Below are 15410 nucleotides of genomic sequence, written 5' to 3'. Positions count from 1 at the left end.
TAAACCCATGAAGAATAATTACAATAAATCATTATTTATTTAATTATCTTCTAGGAATAATTAATTAAACTAGTTTTTAATTAATATTCCTTGTCACATTTGACCCAATTATGAGAAATAAATAGATAAATCATTAATTATCTCATTTTTCTCTAGGAATAATTAATTAATCACTAATTGGTTATTATTCCTTGTCAAGTTTGACCAAATCCCTTAGGAATATTTAAATAAATCATTATTTGTTTATTATTCCTTAACCATATTTCTTTAGATGATAAATAATTCATTTATTTATTTATTATTTCTAAATAAAAGTTTAAATACTTTTTCCTCCAAACCAAATATAATAAAATATTCCAAATGGTTAATTCTAGAATGGGGTTAATAATATTTTATTATTGCTCATTATTCGAGAATAACCTAATATTTTATTATAAATAAAAGGGTTTTCCATTCATTCTTCACTTTTGATTTTTTTCATTGTTGCACTCACTACTTGTTATAGACATATTTGGGCACTGCAACCCCAATCACATATGTCCATAAACCAAGGGCTTCTAAATCCCTAAAAGTGTTGTTTCATACCCTAAAGGAACAAGGTCAGCTGATTACATCATCTCCAAGAAGTTCTCCATGAAAACTACTCAGAATTGGTCAAAACAGGACCATACAGACTGCTCCATGCATAGGGTGCGATGCATCTCACCTATTACATATAGGGGGTGCGATGCATACTAGAAATCCCTTCTATAGGGTGCGATGAGCAAGAGAAGACAAATGGCAGAAGCAGTGTGCTAGGTGGAAACCTAGAGAATCTTCTAGAAACTGCTCATATGACACTTGCCTCTCTGAATTTGCCCAGGGATGAGTAGGAGATCTGAAATATCCAAGTGGAACCAAGAACTATCAGTGAAATGACACTAATCAAAATCCCAGAAGCTGACTCACTCTCCTGTAAACATCTATATATGGATCCCTCATCCAAGAGATCCAGAGGCTGGAATTATGTAATTTGCAAGGAAGTGCGATTGGTTTCTCTTTGAAGACATTGTTGGGTGATCTTGCTTTGTATGAGGTGAAGAGGGCTTTCATGCTGGAAGCATGATGCTGGATCAGACAACCTAGTTGTAATCCTCTCTTCTACTACTTCTATCAATAAAGCTATTTGAGTTTTCCTCCATATGCTTGTATATCTCTGAATCTTGCTTATGTATGCATTTATATGGTTAATGCACATCTGATCCTACATTATTTATGGTTATAGATCTCTATGCTTTGATGGTATTTTGCTGCCTTGGCTCTATAGGTGTTCTTTGAAGCGAGATAAGTGAGGAAGGAGTGGCGAAAGATCTATCAAAAGAGAGAGGAAACAAGCATGGAGACTAGCGAAAGACTGAGGTTGGTGCTCTATGCTTCTCTCTCATCTATCTCTCATAAAGGAAAACACAAGTAACTTTAATTTGTTTGTTTCTAAGATAGCTACCCGTCTTAGTGGGACTAGCAGCTCTGAGTAGACACTAGTTTTCCCGATAACAAAATGGCAACTCCGCTAGGGATTGAATAGTTTGTTTGTTTCTTTACTGTTGTTTTCTTTATAAATCACAGATGGAGCCTGAAGTTAAGCTAGCTAGCCTTCGAACTGCTTTTGCTATGCAACTACAAAGTAGATCAACACTGCTTCAGTCAATCTCCAGGTTGGTTTATGGATTGAACGTCTAGCTTGCAAACATCCTAAGTGCCCTGGTGGTAACTCAAATAACCTCATTAGATTAGCCCCTATACTTTGTGTTTATTGACAATCATTAGCTCAGCCTAAATCCCTAAACTTAGCTATAAACTGTGAGAAAAATCCAAGCTCAGTCTCATCCCTATACCATCGCACTATCTCTTCTTGGCAGTCTGGATGCATCACACCTCCCATGTGTTGTAGGTGAGATGCATCCCTGTTTCCCTGTGTTACAGGTGTGATGATCAAATGAGACTGTTTCTGCCTCCATATTTTGGTTTTTTTCTTCATTTTCTTCAGCTTCATTCAGTAGTTTTGCTGTCTGTGATCAATATATCTCTGTTGAAACCATCTTCCTTTGCATTATTCAGGCTCCATCGCTAAAGAATTATGAATGTTTTTTATGTATTTTTCGTCATTTACAGTTCTCTTGTGAAAATAGTAGCTTAATCAAACTGTCGTCTTTTGATTTGAAAGTGTCGCAAGTGTCGTTTTCAATCAAGAAAAATAGTATTACAAAGAATTCCTCTTTTAGATAGTCGATTACAGTGCCATTGTATTTGATTTGAATCATTACTATTTCAAGTGTCAAAAGAAATTTTGAATTCGAAATCACAAAGTGTCATCTTGGCTTTACTTTCGTTTTTTGAAAAGAAAATTGCTAGTGTTGTCTCTTTGAAAGAAGATAGTTCAGATCTATACTTTGTTTTCTTTTTGTCATTTTCACATTAAGGAAACTGAAAAATAATGCATGCATGTGCATTTGCATTAAGACTGCATGCTGAAGTTGATTTAGGAAAAGTGCATCTAGTGTGTGCTCTATGCTCTATGTTGAAAGAATTTCATCTCTCTTTCGTTAGTAGCTAGGATTTTCATTGCAAAAAGAAAATAAATGACTGTTTATCATCTTAGATTGAATATTTAGGAATTGTATATCTACATCACACGGTGAACCTTAATGGAAAACTTCTTAAGAAAGATCAACTGTAAAATAAACCTCAATGAACATAAAAATGCTTTGGAACCTAACGCACAACATTTAGAAGTCTAGGCTAGAGACGTATTCAGGCATCGTAAAGCTTGGTAACTATTGCTTTCATCGTAGGTTGGGTGATTCCTCCTCTTTGAGACGATAAGTGCCAGTATGGACTTGTGCTCCCACGTACCATCGAGTATATATTGGGAGACCACAATAGGCTACATCCTTTATCCTTTGGAATCCGTGTCTGCCGCCCTATTGATCACAATGCACTGAACACAGCATTCGGGAAGATTGACTATGGTACCGTAAAAAGTATTCTGCAGTTTTTCGATTGGTTTGGTAATCCCTCTGTCTATATTTCCAAAGTAGTCACTTTCTTTCCTTTTCAAACTCCTTAAAAGAAAAGGTCCATCTGAGCACTTGTCAAGTCAGGCTCATTAAAAAATCGAAGGTGACTAGAGTCATCTTTAGCTTTTTCTCGACTCTTAAAAATTGAAAAAGCAAGTTGTGTCAAAGCGTCATAAAATTTATTTTAATCAGAATAACGTCATTGTTCCCTCGTTGGTCTTTAGGTTGAGAAATGGAGTCTAACAATCAAGGATTTCCCCTTGGGGGAAATCCTAGTCCCTTCTCCTCTTGGGGGGATGTTGGTGCTCCACACATGGCCACATTGTCCCCTCCAGGACTGACAATTGGCCTGCCCGTATGGATTTTCTTGACCTCTGTCATTCAAAACACCGCAATTCCTCAGCAATCAAATAAGAAACCAGATGATACTGAAGTTTCTCCCCCACCTTCTACTTCGTTTTTTTCTCCCTCTCCTTCTTCCTCTTCACTTGGTGAAGCTAGTAACACTAAAAACCAAGTAACTGAGAAGAAGAAGAAAGGGAAGGAGAAGAAAAAGAAGAAGCCAATGACTAAAGGGGGAAACCATGCATCATCTGGTGAAAATCCACACACTGCATCTTCTAAACCTAAATCTCCATGTGTCATTTGCAAAGGATACCACTATCATCGAGATTGTCCTTGTATCCCACGGATCCTGAGGGACTGGTCCCCCTGTTTGCACAATCCGGTGTCTTCAATCGCTGACGATCATGTTGAGAGCACACTGTCAACTAGTGAAAATGAAGTCAATGGACAAAAAGGAAGATCCAAATTTCCTTGTAGATTGTGTGGAGGTGATCATGCCCTCCACCGTTGTTCCTTCCTAGACGAAGCTAAAAGAGTCTTGGATGACCGTCCCGCATCACCACAGTGATTTCCTCCTGGATACAAGAAACTCTTGCCAAGTCCACACCAGACCAAAGTCAACAGGTCGAGATGGCAGGCGACCCAATCTTGTCTTCAGAGGGCCCACCTTCAGATGATACTGTCACCAAGGAGAATGAGAACGTCATCATTCAAATTCACTTCGTAAACACAGAATTCGATGAACATGGGGGCAATCTACCCATTCCTTTACTATAGTAAGGAAGTTTGTTAGAGATATATCCAGCCGTTTATTCAATCCCACCTCCAAGCAATCTAGTCATTTCCTTCGATTGGAATCTACTAGGCAGACCCCACCTACCATCTAATGTACCATTCCGAATCATAGTACAAGCTTACAGAATGATCATGGTTGGTACTATTATAGATGAAGGGGCTTCTGTGAGTATCCTTTCCTCAACTGCTTGGAAAGTGCTTGGTTCGCCATCACTTCTGCCTGAGATTCGAAATCTGACAGGCTTAAACAAAGGAACCAGTTGACCGTTAGGGATCCTTCCAAATTTACCTATAACTTTGAGAAGGAAAACCGTTCATCTAAACGTGATGGTAGTCCAAGGACCTCTATATTACAATCTACTCCTTGGGCGTGACTACATTTATAGCATGGGAGCTATCGTTTCTTCACTCTTCCGAGTGATGTGTTTTCCACATGAAGGCAGAGTGGTCCAACTCGTAGACCAACTTTCATTCCCTAGTTCAAACACATCTATTAGTCAAATGCCATCCCTAACTAGTCTTTTTTCACAAGGAATGTCTCATCAATCTCTAGTCCGTCCACCTGATGATTGCGAGTGATTCAGTGATTGTGACTGAAACCCAGGAGGCATGTGCCCTAGTTTTCTTCGGCAGAAAAACCCCAAATATAAGGTAGGTTTCCACATAGGAATATGACTAGTTTGACAATCCTGTCTATCTAGGAAAATGGATCATACTGGAAAAGGATTCCTCTATCAAGGGTTAGGTGATTGGAGCTAGAGTCACCTTCATCCATTTCAATGGACAAATCCAAGGAAGTGTTTTGTCTGCGACGCAGATGAAACAATCTTGCTAATGCAAAAACTTCCGTATGGTAACCTAGAAACTCTATTTCATTATGCCTGGGGGCATGCAAACCTTTTTGCATGCAAGTGAAAAGCAACCATTTATTTTCTTAGTTTGTAGGCTCTCAACCCTTTAGACTCGTAGGTTGGTTGTTCCTAGCTTGCATAACGAAAGGCTCAGAAGAAAAGTTTTGAATGGGGCAAGCTCCCTAAAAAATGAACCTATCGATGAGACATCCTTATTATATGACTGGCACGAGCAGTTTTATGAAAATTTCAAGCTCGTTAAAAAATAAACCTCACCATGAGCAGTTTTATGCGAAGTTCAAGCTCGTTAAAAAATAAACTTAACAATGAGCAAATGTTTCCATAGAGTTTAAGCTCATTAAAAAGAGAACCCCACCTTTGGTAAATAACCATTTTGATCGCATGACTATCAGCTTTTGAACCTTGGTCGTGTTTTTACCATCACCTCCACTCTTTTTTAGCCAATCATACACCTCCATTTGATTGTTTACCCTTTTGAGGAATAGCTGCGACGAGTGATTCTATTAGCCACCCTCTTTCCACTGCCATGATTGGAATGTTCCAAACTTTACCTGGAACCAGTTGCTATGCAAAAAATCACTCGTTCCTAAAAAAACAAGTCTCCTTTAATCTCTTTTCATCTTACTCGTAAAATATGAAAAGATTGCCATGCAATTGGCCTCTCCAGCTCATTAAAGCGACTAGAAGTGCCATCCCTCCTCTAGATTTTAATCTTTTTGGACCTGAGGGATTATTACACAAAACGATCGAGCGTTTGTCTTGTTTGGCTCGTTAAAACTATCGAAAATTCATCCCTTTCGTATTATTTTACACTTTTTTGGACCTAAGGGATTATATTACGAAAAAGGACCACTGGAGTTTCCTTTCCATCCCTTTTTAGACTCTCTAAATTGAAAAGGACTGAGTTATATTTATCATTAAACTCGTTAAAACAATAGTGACAAACTTGTCCATGCAGACAAGAGCGAGTTTCACTATCGCTAGGCTTGTTAAAACATAGCGACAGGTTTGCCCGAAGGGCAAATTATAGAACAAGCATATGTTATCCTACTCAAGCTTGACAAAAATAAAGAGGTACTGGTCAGCAATGACTGGGGAAAGGGGAAGGAAACTTGAATAACTTCATTGGTAGCAAGTCGCTCTTGAACATGACACTTTCACTCCGTTGCCATGATTGAGTCGGGTTGGGTTATTCCGTTCACTGGTTATATCATCATTGGTCCACCATACCATCCACCTTGGGGTTAACGCTACTAATCCATTTCAGTGTCGCCAATATGTTCAAGAGAAGTTGCTCAGAGAATTCACCAACCTAGCTAATGTCTCATCCACTGCAATACCTTCACTCTCCATTTTTTCATGACTGCCACCCTGAACCTTGTATCATCAGATCGTTTTCACCTCTATAAAATCATTTGCTTCGTTCCGTGTCATAGATGTGGGATTCATTAAAGCCTTCCTCCGACGGGTAACTTCCTGTCGACATCAACTCATTATCCAAGAAGTTGACTTAGGGACAACCCTTTTAGTACTTTGAAGCTTGCATGCCTCAATGGCAAGTTTCTCACTTTCAGTGACAGGTTTACATCAATGGCCTTCGACCGAAAGATTTTACGTGGTGTTCGACATCAACTCATGTGCTCACACCACGTGAATTGTACTGTAGTACCTTGAGGGTCATCATCATCATAGGTGATTCCTCTTGCGCCTGTTAACAACTTACATCATTGGCTGGTAATCAGGCGATGTCTTTCCATGTTTGACATCAGAACATCTTCTCACATGGATCGATTTGTACTTCAGGCGAAGATTGAACGAGCTTGAAGACCCCGGATCTAGTTTCATCCATCCGGGCTGCAATATATTCAGGAAAATAAAGACATAAAATGTACATCATTGCTGCACAGATAATCATCCAAACTAAAGGATGATGGCTCTACCAGAATCATCAGTCTGCCACACAGATGCTTGTTTGTCTTATGTACATGAATATGAATTTATAAAGCTGAGCATGGGAATGCCCACCTCAGCTGGATCATGAAAATATTGTGAAGATAATGTATTGTATTGTATCTTATTACAGGTCACCTTCCAGTTCGAAAAACCTTGGATCGTCATTATAAAGAATTTCACCCGACATCAAAAGGATTTATGACCTCATGCTTTAGGGGGAAACTGTTATAGACATGTTTGGGCACTACAACCCCAATCACATATGTCCATAAACCAAGGGCTTCTAAATCCATAAAAGTGTTGTTTCATACCCTAAAGGAACAAGGTCAGCTAATTACATCATCTCCCAGAAGTACTCCATGAAAAACTAATCAGAACTGGTCAAAACAGGACCATACAGACTGCTCCATGCATAGGGTGCGATGCATACTGGAAAGCCCTTCTGTAGGGTGCGATGATTGAGAGTAGACAAATGGCAGAAGCAATGTGCTAGGTGGAAACCCAGAGAATCTTCTAGAAACTGCTCATATGACACTTGCCTCTCTGAATTTGCCCAGGGATGAGTAAGAGATCTGAAATCTCCAAGTGGAACCAAGAACTATCAGTGAAATGACACTAATCAAAATCCCAAAATTTGACTCACTCTCCTATAAACATCTATATATGGATCCCTCATCCAAGATATCTAGAGGCTAGAATTTTGTAATTTGCAAGGAAGTACTGTTGGTTTCTCTTTGAAGACTGTTATGAAACCAGCTCAAGAAAAGATAGAAAATATAGATCAACGCCTTAGAATTCAGCCTCTTCTAGGGGGCAACCTCCTTTAGATTACATAAATGAACAATTCTTGGATGATTCAAATGAAAAAACCTCCTTTCTATATATAGGAGTCTAAGGAGTCACAATATAATCCAACCGACCTAACAATAATAATATAAAGCCACAAAAATAACAATAGAGGGATTCTATGGGGCACAATAATAACAATATGGGGGCAATAGGGGCACAAAAATATTAATAAGGGGAATAACTATAATAGTAATGGGGTAATCACTAGTATTATAGGGACCCAACATGCCCCTCTCCTTCAAAAAAGTGTTGTCCTCAACGCTTGAGTAGTTCTGGATACTTCTGCATAAAATTTTCATCCTCCCATGTGGAATCTTCAGCGGATAAGTTCTTCCACTTGATAAGATACTCTGAAATTGATCGATTTCGTAGCTGTCAAGTTCTTATTTCTGTGACTGCTTCCGGTTCCAATATAATTTTTCCTTCCTCGTCAAGTTCTGGCAATATTGTTTGAACTGGGAGCTTGTCGCCTATAACCTTCTTTAAACACGAAACATGGAAAACCGGGTGCAATCGAGAAGCTGCAAGAAGCTCCAATTTGTATGCCATAGTACCAATCTTTTGCAACACGTTGTATGGACCATAATACTTTGGTGATAATTTATTATCCTTCTTAGCTTGCTTGAGGGGAATTTGCTTATATGGTTGTAGCCGTAGGAATACCCAATCACCTACATCAAAACTTCTTTCACTGCGATGTTGATCTGCCTGTTATTTCATTCTATTCTGTGCCAACACGAGGTTATCCTTTAAGAGTTGGAGGACTTGTTGTTGATGTTCAATGTGATGTTCCACTGCCTGAACCTTAAAATTTTCTCTTAAATATGATGTGATGGATGGTGGTTGATACCCATAAAGTGCCATAAATGGGGTCATTTTTGTTGCTGTATGGAAGGAAGTGTTATACCACCATTCAGCCAGAGGCAACCATTTGACCCATTGTGTCTGTTCATCAGATACAAAGCAATGAAGATATCCTTCCAAACATTTGTTTACTATCTCAGTTTTCCCATCAGATTGAGGATGATAAGATGAGCTATGAGCTAACTAAGTACCGAGACAAGAAAATAATTCTGTCCAAAAATTTCCAGTGAAAATGGGATCTCTGTCACTTACAATAATCTTTGGATTTCCATGTAGCTTTTGAATTGTTTCCATAAATGCAGTAGAAACTGTACTGGCTTTAAATGGATGTGATAATGCACAAAAGTGTGCATACTTGGTCTGTCTATCAACTACCACCATGATGACACTCTTTCCCTCAGACTTGGGTAAACCTGTGATAAAATCCATTGAAACCTCCTCCCAACGTTGGCTTGGAATGGATAAAGGTTGTAATAGACCCGGTGTCTTAATTGTTTCAACTTTATTTTGTTGGCAAACCAAACATTCCACCACAAACTTTTGAATATCTGATTTAAGGCCATCCCAAAAAAATTCCTTCTTAACCTTGTGGTAAGTTTTTAGAAATCCTGAGTGCCCTCCTAAGGGAGAAGTGTGCAATTCCATAAGAATATTTTGTTTTAGCTGGGAATTCTTACAGAGGTATAAGTGATCTTTGTACCATAATGAATCATTTTGCCAGCAAAATGTATCAGACGTACTGGAATCTTGTTGTAGCTTTCGAATAAGTGCCCACACTTCTTCGTCATTCTTCCATTCCTCCCTTGCTTCATTTATCCAATCTGGTTGGATAATAGAAATGGCGCACAACAATGCTTCCACATCCTCATCCTTCTTAAGAGTGCATCTGCCACCACATTTTGCTTCCCTTTCTTGTAGATGATTTAAAAGTCATAACCCAACATCTTTGTGACCCACTTTTGTTACTCGTTAGAGGATAATCTTTGTCTAAAAAGTATTTAAGGCTATCATGATCCGTTTTTACCTTGAAGTGTCTTCCCATTAGGTAGGGTTGCCATTTCTTAAGTGCATGGAGTATTTCCAACATTTCCTTCTCATAAATACCTTTGCTTAAAAACTTTCCCTTGATTGGACAACTTTCAAAAGCAACGGGTCTTTCATCTTGCATTAGAACAGCACCAATTCCATTTCCTGAAGCATCACATTCCACAATAAAGGTTTTTGTGAAGTCCGGTGTAGCTAAGACCGGTGCTTGGCACATTGCCTCTTTAAGATGTTCAAAGGCCTTTGTTGCTTCCGGAGTCCATGAAAATGCATCTTTCTTCAACAATGTTGTTAGAGGTGCTGTTATTCTCCCATAATTCTTAACAAACTTGCGATAATACCCTGTCAACCTAAGAAATCCTCGCATATGCTTTATGGATGTGGGGATTTTCCATTCCTTAATGGCTTTAATTTTGCTAGGGTCTACCTTAACTCCTTCATGAGATACAGTATGACCCAGATATTCCACCTCCTGGACTCCAAAGAAACATTTGGATCTTTTTGCATATAATTGTTTCTCCTCCAATAGTTGTAGCACCCTGTCAACATGTTCAACATGATCCTTCCAAGACTTGCTGTAGATTAGTATATCAACAAAAAATACTAACACAAATTTTCTAAGGAATGGTTTGAAAATTGAATTCATCAAACCTTGAAATGTTGAAGGTGCATTGGTAAGGCCAAAAGGCATGACTAAAAATTCATAATGACCCTCATGAGTTCTAAATGCTGTTTTCGAAATGTCTTCAGTCTTCATTTTGATTTGATGATATCCTGAACGAAGATCCAACTTGGTGAAGTAAATTGATCCATGCAATTCATCCAGTAATTAACCAATGACAGGAATGGGGAACTTATCTTTAATAGTGAGCTTGTTGAGCTCCCTATAATTCGGACACATGTGCCATGATCCATCCTTCTTGTGCACCAATGCTACCGGAGCAAAGAAAGAACTTTGACTCGGTTGAATTATACCAGCCTCTAGCATTTCTGCAACCATACGTTCAATTTCACTCTTTTGGACATAGGGATATCTGTACGGCCTGATGTTTGGAGGAACACTTCCTGGAATCAGATGAATAGAATGATCATGATCACACATAGGTGGGAGACCTTTGGGAGTCTCAAATACCTTGGAATGATTGTCCAAGACTTTTTGGAGATCTGGAGAAATAGATGATTCCGATGTGGAAACATCTAGCGAACATAATTGTACAATTAAACCTCTTTGCTCCTTTTTTAGAAGCTTTGTCATACCATTAGAGTTGATTATCTTTCCTGGTTTCCCTACAATACCCCTTAATTCAACTTCCTTTCCTTCTGTAGAAAATTTGATGAAAAGTTCTTGAAAATTTAAAGCTATTGTACCCAAGGATTGTAGCCATTGGACTCCTAGTACAACATCAGCACCTCCCATTGGAATGGAAAGCATTGGGCTAGTCAATACATATTCTCCCATGGATAGCTTGATATTATGGTACTTTCCAGAGCAATTTATTGTTCCTCCATTTGCAATCATCACTTGACACTCTGGTGTTGGATATAGGAAGCAATTCAATTCTTTTGCTACCTTACAATGAATAAAATTGTGGGTGCTTCCTGAATCAATCAACACTATTACCTTTTTCTTCTTGATTTGTCCTTCTATCTTGATGGTTTGAGGAGTGGTAATTCCCACCAATGCTTACAAGATATGGTCGGATTTATTTGTTCTTCATCTAGGCTTTGTTCCTGGAGTATATCCTCTTCTTTTGACCTTTCTTGCTCCTTTTCTTCTTCCTCTTCACAATCTATGTAGAATAATTTCTTCTCAGTACACTTATGACCTTTAGTGTATTTGCTATCACAACTGTAACAAAGGCCTTTTGCTCTTTTTTCTTCCAATTGTTGTGGTGTCAACCTTATAGGTTGTGGAAGACTAGGGGCAACAACATTGAGAGGGAAAACCATTCACATGAACGTAATGGTAGTCCAAGGAGCCCTGGATTATAATCTACTCCTTGGACGAGACTATATTTATTGCATGGGAGCCATTGTGTCCTCACTTTTTAGAGTAATGTGTTTTCTGCATGAAGGAAGAGTGGTCAAGCTCGTAGACCAGCTTTCATTCCCCGGTTCACGCATAGAAAATAGTCATATACCATCCCTGAATGGTCTTTTCACGCAAGGAATGTCTCATCAATCCCCAGTCTGTCCTCCTGATGAGCGCGAGTGATTCGGAGGGCATGACTGAAACCCAGGGGGCATGCACCCTGGTCTGCTTCGGCAGGAAAACTTCAGGTATAGGGTAGGTTTCCGCGAAGGATATATGACTAGTCTAACACACCCGTTCGTTTAGGAAAAGGGGATTAGGCTAGAATAAGATTCCCTCGTCAAAGTTATGTGTGTAGAGGCGTCTGTGCCACTCACCTTTGTCTATTTCGGTAGACATCGCCGAAGAAGTGTTTTGTTTGTGGCACAAATAGAACAATCTTTGGTAACCTGAAAAAGGCAGGCCTTTCCCGATAAAACAAATGTTTTGTCTGCAAATTGAGGGGTAACCTCGAATCTCTATTTCACTATACCTAGGGGCACGCAAACCTTTTGGCATGCAAGCGAAGAGTGACCATTTATTTTTTTAAAATTTGTAAGCCCTCTAACCCTTTAAACTCGTAGGATTGGTCGTTTTTTAACTTGCATAAAGAAAGGATGTGGGGCAAAGATTTGAAAAATGCCGTTTTTAGATGAGACATTCTTATTATATGACTACATCAAGCAGTTTTAACGCGGAATTCAAGCTCGTTAAAAAATAAACATAAGCAATGAGAAAGTGTTTCCCCCAGCGTTTAAGCTCATTTTAAAATAAAAAATGAACCAATTTCCGGTAACTAACCATCGTGAATGTAGTACTTCAGCCTTTGAAGCCTTGGTCGTGTTCTCATCATCACCTCCACTTTGTATTGGCCGATCATTCACCTCCACTTGATTGTTTACCCCTTTTGAGGAACAGCTGCGAAGAGTGATCTTGTTAGCCATCCTTGTGACACTGCCGTGATTGGAAAATTCCAAACCTTACCTGGAATCAGCTGCTACCCGAATCTATCACTCGTTCCTCAAAAAACGAGTCTCCTTTAAGCTCTTTTCAACTAACTCGTAAAATATGAAAAGATTGCCGAGCCATTGGCCTCTCGAGCTCGTTAAAGTGACCAGAAGAGCTATCCCTCCTTTAGATTTTAATCTTTTTGGACCTGAGGGATTATTACACAAAAAGATCAAGCGCTTGTTTTGTTCGGCTTGTTAAAATTACCGAAAATTCATCCCTTTCATATTATTTTATACTTTTTCGGACTTAAGGGATTAGATGAAGAAAAAGGATTTTTGGAGTTTCCTTTACTTCCCTTTTAAGACTCTCTAAAATTGAAAAGGACCGAGTTATCTTTGTCGTTAAACTCATTAAAACCTAATAGCGACAAACTTGTCCATAACAGACAAGAACGAGTTTCACTATCGCTAGGCTCGTTAAAACATAGCGATGGGTTTGCCCGAAGGGAAAATTATAGAACAAGCATATGTTATCCTCCTCAAGCTTGACAAAAATAAAGAGGTACTGGTCAGAAATGATTGGGGAAAAATTGGGAGGAAAACTTGAAGAAACTTTGTTGGTAGCAAGTCGCTCTTGAACATGACACTTTCACTCCGCATCCGAGTCGGGTTGGGTTGTTCCATTCACTAGTCACATCACCATGGTTCCATCACACCATCCACATTTGGGGTTAATGCTACCAATCCATCATGTCAGTGTTGCCGATATATTCAAGAGAAGTCACTCAGAGAATTCACCTGTGTCTCTGCCACTATAATACATTTTCGCTCCATTCTTTCATGACCACCACCCTGAACCCTATATCACCAGATCGTTTTCACCTCCATTAAAATCATTTGCTCCGTTTTGTGTCATTGATGTTACACAGTAATTTGTCACTGCCTTCCTGTCAGTCACCCTGCTGTGTCAATCACTAAGCTTCATGCCTTCTGAACTAGCCTTAAACCCCCTTTTTCCAAAGTTTTATGCATCAGCGCGTCTGTTATAAAAATACCCGCGATGACTGGCGCTCCATAGTGTATTCCGCGCGCTGCCAGCGCGGAAGAACATCCCTTTCCCGCGCTGGTGAACATCGCAGCTTTCCCGTGTGCTTCCGCGCTGACAAGACTGTCCCAGTTATTGAGATGCGCCGACAGCGCGACAGTTTCCTATCACTTTGGGAGGCAAGACAGTCTATATAGACGTCTCGGTTACCCAAGGTTCTTTAGACTTTAGTCTTCTCCTTGGGCGTGACTTTGTGTATGCCATGGGAGCCCTTGTTTCTTCACTTTTCCGTGTGGTTTGCTTTCCACACGATGGAAGAATTGTGACGTTCGATCAATTATCGTTCGTTCGTCCACAAGCCCCTCCGGCACAATTGTCCTTCCCTCCTGGTTTTCATCCACCTATTGCATCTGTCTCACCCCAGATCAACTACGTGGCCACCTCTCCCGTGCCTATATCCAGCAATGCCGTCGTCGTGCATAGTGTCCTGGGGGCATTGGGTCCTGACTTCCGAGATATTGACCTCCCACCGGGAGCGCCACCCTTGGAAGCCCCGACTTCCTGTTCATTATGATGAAGTTCAGTCGGAGCATAGTTCACTTTCCTATGTCAAGCTCCTTAAAAAATGAAATTGGGTCTGGTCGGAGCATAGTTCACTTTCCTATGTCAAGCTCCTTAAAAAATGAAATTGGGTCTGGTTGGAGCATAGTTCTTTTCCTATGTCAAGCTCCTTAAAAAATGAAACTGGGTTTGGTTGGAGCATAGTTCTTTTCCTATGTCAAGCTCCTTAAAAAATGAAACTGGGTTTGGTCGGAGCATAGTTCACTTTCCTATGTCAAGCTCCTTAAAAAATGCAACTAGGTGTCGGAGCATAGTTCCTGATCTTGTGTCAAGCTCGTTAAAAAATGAAACAAGGGTTATGAGGATAGTTCTTTTACTGTGTCAACCTCGTTAAAAAAATGAAACACCTCCCTTTCCAAATCGAGTCTTTTGATTAAGATCTCGTAAAATACAAGTCGAGTCTTTCATAGATCTCGAGAGCGAACCTTCATTCCATCCACTTTGTCGAATGCAATGAAGCTTGGGGGGCATGTACCTCGATTTGCATTATTATGCTGGGGGCATGCGAACTTATAACAAGCATAGTTTTTCGTTTCAAGCTTGTGTAAACATGAAACCGAATCCAAGCAAAGTTCTCCACGGTTCAAGCTTGTGTAAAAATGAACCCATACCCGATTTACATCTCGTGATTGCCATTTTTATCCGCTGAATTCTGCTAGATGAGCCTTGGTTGTTTCATTCCATTGCTACCATCTCTTTGGCCGATCATATGCTCTCACTTGGTTGTTTATCCTTTCCTGAGGAACCGCAGCGATGAGTGGTTTTGATTAGCCAGCCTCTTGACCATTACATGTTTTGAGCAGTTCCACCATTGCCGGAACCAGTTGCTACCTTTTATACCACTCGTTCCTCTAGGACGAGTCGCCTTTAAGCTCTTTTCTGACTCGTAAAATATGAAAAGATTGCCGAGTATTTTTCCCTTTTTGACTCGTTAAAGAAAATAAA

Source organism: Pinus tabuliformis, chromosome X, assembly GCF_031772625.1.
Source record: "Pinus tabuliformis cultivar Carrire ecotype Pingquan chromosome X, CPIR1, whole genome shotgun sequence".
NCBI lineage: Eukaryota > Viridiplantae > Streptophyta > Pinopsida > Pinales > Pinaceae > Pinus > Pinus tabuliformis.
The sequence above is the reverse complement of the archived record's forward strand: the minus strand, read 5'-3'. Positions refer to the sequence as shown.